The sequence below is a fragment of the Carcharodon carcharias genome, chromosome 2 (assembly GCF_017639515.1).
Source record: "Carcharodon carcharias isolate sCarCar2 chromosome 2, sCarCar2.pri, whole genome shotgun sequence".
NCBI classification, from domain to species: Eukaryota; Metazoa; Chordata; class Chondrichthyes; order Lamniformes; family Lamnidae; genus Carcharodon; species Carcharodon carcharias.
Genome location: NC_054468.1, coordinates 195134841 through 195140840, shown reverse-complemented (window position 1 = coordinate 195140840; position 6000 = coordinate 195134841).

Below are 6000 nucleotides of genomic sequence, written 5' to 3'. Positions count from 1 at the left end.
TCTCTGAGACAGGACTTCCTACCAAATGAGAGGCAAAGTCCCATTTTCGGTCAATTAATGCTCATTGAAACATTAAATGGCTGCGAGGCAGCCAGTATTAACTCCTCGGACTGTAGGAAGCCAGAAAAAACAGTAAAAACTGGGAAATAAGACTACTGATCCGAACTGTTTTTTCCTTCTGGGAGGGAAACCCTACCATCCCAAAAATCCTGCCCTCTGTCTTCAACTAGAACACCCTCAACTCCATTTCTCAATACCCTGTCTGGCTCAGACTCGGCACAACTCTGCTCCAGAGAAAAGTTGAAAAAGCGATTTGACACCCGGAAAACAACAAAGCCTCTGGAGCAGATGGAAATGCTGCTGAAATTCTGAAACACAACAGGGATACAGTCCTGGCACAGCTGCACAACCTCATACCCTTCAAACAGGAAAAGGAGTGCATACCAGGGAAATCTCAGGAATGCTGCGATCATGAATATATTCAAGTAGGGAGACAAATCTGATTGTGGTAAATGCAAAGGAGTCTACCTGCTGTCTACAACAGGGAAAATCATTGCAAGAATCCTCCTCAATCTGCTCTACCCAGTGGCCAAAGAGCTCCTTCCAGGTCACAGTAAGGTTTTTGCCCATCAAGCGAAACCACAGACATGATCTACACTGTCAGCAAATCCAAGAGCATGCAAGGAACAGCACCATCATGGCCTTTTCCAAACTCACGAAAGACTTTGACTCTGTCAACCATGAAGGAGTCACCATCTCTACCTACTCCATGATGACATGCCAGCCATGATCCTCACTAACAGAACCATTACAGACCCTGTCTCAGTGAGGACTGGGGTCAAACAGGGCAGTGTCATCATGCTAACCCTCTTCCCCATCTTCCTCACTGCAATATTGCATCTCACCTCTAGCAAGTTATCCACAGGTGTGGAGATAATTTACAGAACACACAGGAAATTGTTCAATCTACACTGCCTTAAACCCAAAACAAATATCACTGCAACTTCAGTGATAGACCTTCAGTACGCAGATGACACTTGCGTGTGAGCTCACTCAGAAATTGAGCTCCAGGTCACTGTCAAATCTTTCTCCAAATAATATGAGAAAATGGCCTTTCATTAAACAACCGGAAAACTAAGGTCCTCTTCCAACCAACTCCCACAGCACAACACCTCCACTCATTGATTGAGATCAATGGCGAGATCCTGGAAAATGTGGATCATTTTCCATATCTTGGGAGCCTCCCCTTGACAAAGGCAGACAAAGGTCATCATTGCCTCAAATGTGTCAGCTCAGCCTTCAACCAACTGAGGAAAAATAATATTTGAGGACCAGGATCACAACCACAAGCCTAAGGTCATAGTTTACTGGGCAGCAGTGAACCCTGTGCTCCTATATGCTTCGGAGACTTGGACAACCTACTGCAGGCACCTCAAAGCATTGGAGAAATACCACCAGTGGCGCCTTTGCAAGATCCTCCAAATCTGGTGACAAAAAGACGATGTAACAAAAGTGTCATCTCCTCAGCCAACATGCCCAGCATTGAGGCATTAATTACTCAAAACCAGCTCCGCTGGGCAGAACATGTCATTTGTATACCTGACACCAGACTCGCGGAGCAACTGCTCTTTTCAGAACTCTGTTATGGTGGAAATTCCCAGGAGGGCAGCAGAAATGCCATCAGGGTGTCCTTAAATTATCTCTGAAGATGTCAAATATCCCTGCCAACTCTTATGAGTCCCTGGCTTGTGACTGACTAAAATGGAGAAGGTTCATTTGGGAAGGCACCAAACACATTGAGAAACTACATTGGGAACATACAGAAGCGACAATAAAGCATTGGAAAAAGTGCAAAAATGGAATCTCTTGTTTTTATCTAATTGTCCCACGTCCTGTAGTGTTTCCTTCTGGGATGCCATTGTCCCCTAATTCTGGTATTCGTGTACTTCTTATATCTTCGGTGCTTACGGTGCATGCGCTGCTGTGGCGTCAGTCCATGTCTGCTTGGAGTTGGACTGGAGCATAGAAGGAGCAAGGACCATGGGGGAGGCGCACTGGAGTGCAGCCTGAGTAGACTCACAGAATATTTACTTGCAAGAGTATCTAGGATAAGGGGGGACTGGACCCGGCAGCCCCAATCTGGGTAGGCGGGAGTAATGGTACAGCCCTAGGCTTGCTTCGGGATCAGAACTGAGGCTCTATCAGGGGCTCAGGCCCAAGGCTCGTTCAGGGGAATAACAGCACAGGCCAAGGCTTACTTGGGGTTTGAGGCCATCCAGCAGTAGACAGGCCCGAGTGTGAGGTGTTGCGGGGGGGGGGGGCGGGGTTGCGGGGGGGCGCAGGGTCTGGATTCCAGGATCTCCGGACTTCCAGCCGGCCCTAGTCAGTGGGTGGTGGGGAGGTGATGGGGTGGAGTCTGGGGTTCTGGCAGGTCCAGGTTTTGGGCAGAGATCCGACAGTCCTGAGGGAGTGGTCCAGCAGGCCCAAGGTGATGGGGGGAAGTTCCACCAAGTCCAAGGAAGCATCTGGCAAGCCCGAGGGGTGGGTTCTGTGCCCAAAGGGCTTGTCTTCTCACCAACCCACTCACAGCCATGACTGAGGTGGGAGAAGAGGGTGAAACTCAGCTTTCACAAAGTGTAAGCACCAATTGATTACTCAGATTTTATAGAAGAGTTTGCACAGCTAAAATATGAAATGTTCGTTTAAGAGGTTTCAGAAACTGAAGTAACAATGGTGTTTCAGGAACTTTATAATCTTTTGACATGTGGTCTATGATGTCTACTGCTAATCATTTAGACAACTATTTTTATATTACTTATTGCTAACATGCCTTTTCCTGATGATATGTGTGCAGATCCGTACTTGATTAAACAGGTAGTATTTAGTTGTAAAATTCTGGGGTCTCAAAGCAAACCTCAAGGCTATCACTGCTTCTGAAGAGTCAGTGGTGCAGAGTTCCGCTCTGTGGCACCACTGAAGCCATGCTACGCAAGCCGGAGGCCTTCAAAATCACAGGTGCAGTGACCCTGGACACTTCCAGTGTCATCTGTGCTGCCTTCAACAATGGAAAGGATGTTCGCATAGGTGTGCCATATCTGTGCTAGAAGATTTTTGCAGTGGGTAGATTGTGATGCCAAACAGCCTCTCAGGCTGACTTGCAAACTTGGATAATGACAGGTCCAATGAACATTTTGAGAGGGACTCACCACGAGTGCTCTTTTAAGATTCAATGATCCAACTTGTGGGTGAAGGGCTTCTGATTTACTATTACTACTGCAATGTTTATGAAAATACCCCGGTGTGCTTTTGGAGGTGTTCCAGTGAATTGCTGGATTAGGAAGGGAGTGTTGCTGCATCCTGACAGGGAGGGCAAAACGAGTTTTCTTGGCTGTTCGCAAAAACAGAGCAGGGCTGTCATCGCAATGCTCCTGAGTCTACAACATGACAGGGAAATGGAGGGGAAGGTCTGTGCTGGGAGGAGGAAGAGCATGTTCCACTGAAGAGCTTATTCACCAAGCATTTTAAAGGAGTACTTCTCCTCCCTCTACCTCAACCAGGAACAATGCCTGAGGTGGTCTGAGATTCACCAACCAGGTGGTCACAGAACTGTATCCCCTCCTTCAACAGAAACTGCAACTGCATAGTGGGGTGAGGGTGGTGCTGTCAGTGGTTGTCAAGGTCATTGTTGCGCCCAACTTTTGTGTGACTGGATCCTTCCAAGGAGAAGCAGGCAAATTTGTAAACATATCCCAATTTGCTGTCCATTGCTGCATCCAAGAGGTGATAGAGACCCCAGATGCAGAGGGAGGAGAGTTCATCATTTTCTCTCTAACCAGGATGAGCAGAGATGTGGGATTTGCCAGAGTAGTGGGATTCCCAATGGTGCAGGGAGCCATCGGCTACATATAAGTAGCTCTGTGAACTACACGTGTAAACGGGTAGAGATAGAGGAACCGCATGGTGTTACACTCCATTAAAATGCAGTTGGTACATGTACATGGGCAAACCGTCATGTTGGTGAATGCCTACTAACCTGCAGCAGCCTTGACCCTTTCATCCTGAGGCCATCTGCCTTTCCCATTGTCAGCAGATCACCACACAGAACCAGAGGTCGGCTGCCTGGAGACAAGTGATATACATGAATAGTGACTTCCTTCTGCCACCTGACCACATGAGGACAAAGGGCCTATAATGAGAGACATGCTGCCACCATAAATATCATAAAGCAGACCTTCGATGTTCTCAAGCAACTACGCTGCTATCTGGACCACTCAAGAGGAGCCCTAAAATATTCTCCAAGCTTGTATTGGTCTTCTGCATCCTCCACAACCTTGTTATTAAGATGGTGCAGCCACTGCCACAGGCATAAAGAAGCTACCTTGGGAGGAGGAGGAAGAGGCAAGGAGGAGGCATCCATGGTACCTTCGCTCCAGATGAGCTGTCTGTGTGCACCTACTGAGATTCTGGTTCCTTTAGGACATCAGCCCTTCGCCAACATTGCTCCACAATCCCCACCTTCCCATCTGTCTGCTCTGTTCCATCACATCATCCTTGTGAGCAAAACCTGCAATAAAAGCCAACAACAAAAACCTTTCCAGATCAACTTTATCCAACAACGCATCCAAGTTTGCATGCCTCCTGCCTCAACAGTACCAGACATGGATGATCCTAAATCAGCCCGAAAACAGGAGTGGACAAATTTTTCACCCAAGGTCTTCAGTGGAGGAAAGACACAATATGAGAAATTTTTAAAACACTTGCTTTCTTCAGAACATTGCTCAAGGAGTTAAATGATTATGGTGGAGTCCATGATAGAACAGTGATAGAATCAGGCTTATAGACCAAATAACCTATTATCATTTCATACTCTCTCAGCTTCTTATTGCCTCTGAACAATATCATTACACCATCACCTCCCCTAAAATAAGTTGCAAAAACTCCAGTTGGTAAATATTTCTCACATCAGAACTGTGATGGAAGGTCATCATTGTGAAATATTTGTTTGGTGTCTCTCTCCATAGATGTTTCCAAATCTGAGTACCAACATTTTCTGTTTTTGTTTCTGATTTCCAGCATCCACAGTATTTTGCTTTGATTGCCTGATCATAAGGTAGGAGAAGAAACTCAATTCCAGTCTGGCATCAACACCAATCAACACTGAAAACTAAATCTAACTCTCTTTCTTCCACATTCCAAATTTTCAAGAAACAGATCAATTAGCTTATCCGGAATGTACAGCAGAAGTGTTGCAGGGTCACGGGCGAAAAAATATAGATACAAGCAGAGAACAGACATGAAAATCAGGCAGCTGCTGCACAAATCTTGGTGGCCAGTCAAAATTGGTGTTGATGCCAAACTGGAATTGAGTTTCCTCTTCTACCTTATAAACGGGCAACCAAAGCAAAATACTGTGGATGCTGGAAATCAGAAACAAGAACAGAAAATGTTGGTTCTCAGATTTGGAAACATCTGTGGAGAGAGAAACCAAACAAATATTTCATAATGATGACCTTCCATCACAGTTCTGATGCGAGAAATATTTACCAACAGGAGTTTTTGCAACTTATTTTGGGGGAGGTGATGGCGTAATGATATTGCCACTGGACTAGTACTCCAGAGACCCAGGGTAATGCTCTGGGGACCCAGGTTCAAACGCATCAACATGGCAGATAGTGGAATTTGAATTCAATAAAAATAATTTGGAATTAAAAGTCCAATGATGCCATGAAACCATTGTCAATTGTTGTAAAAACCCACCTGGTTCTCTAATGTCCTTTAGGGAAGGAAATCTGTCGTCTTCACCTGATCTGGCCTACATGTGACTCCAGACCCACAACGTGGTTGATTCTTAAATGCCCCCTGAAATGGCCTAGCAAGCCACTCAGTTGTAACAAACCGCTACAAAGACACAAGAAAGGAATGAAACTGGATGCACCACCCGGCATCAACCTAGGCACCGGAAACAACAATGGCAATTGCAGCCCTCTTGACTCTGCAAAG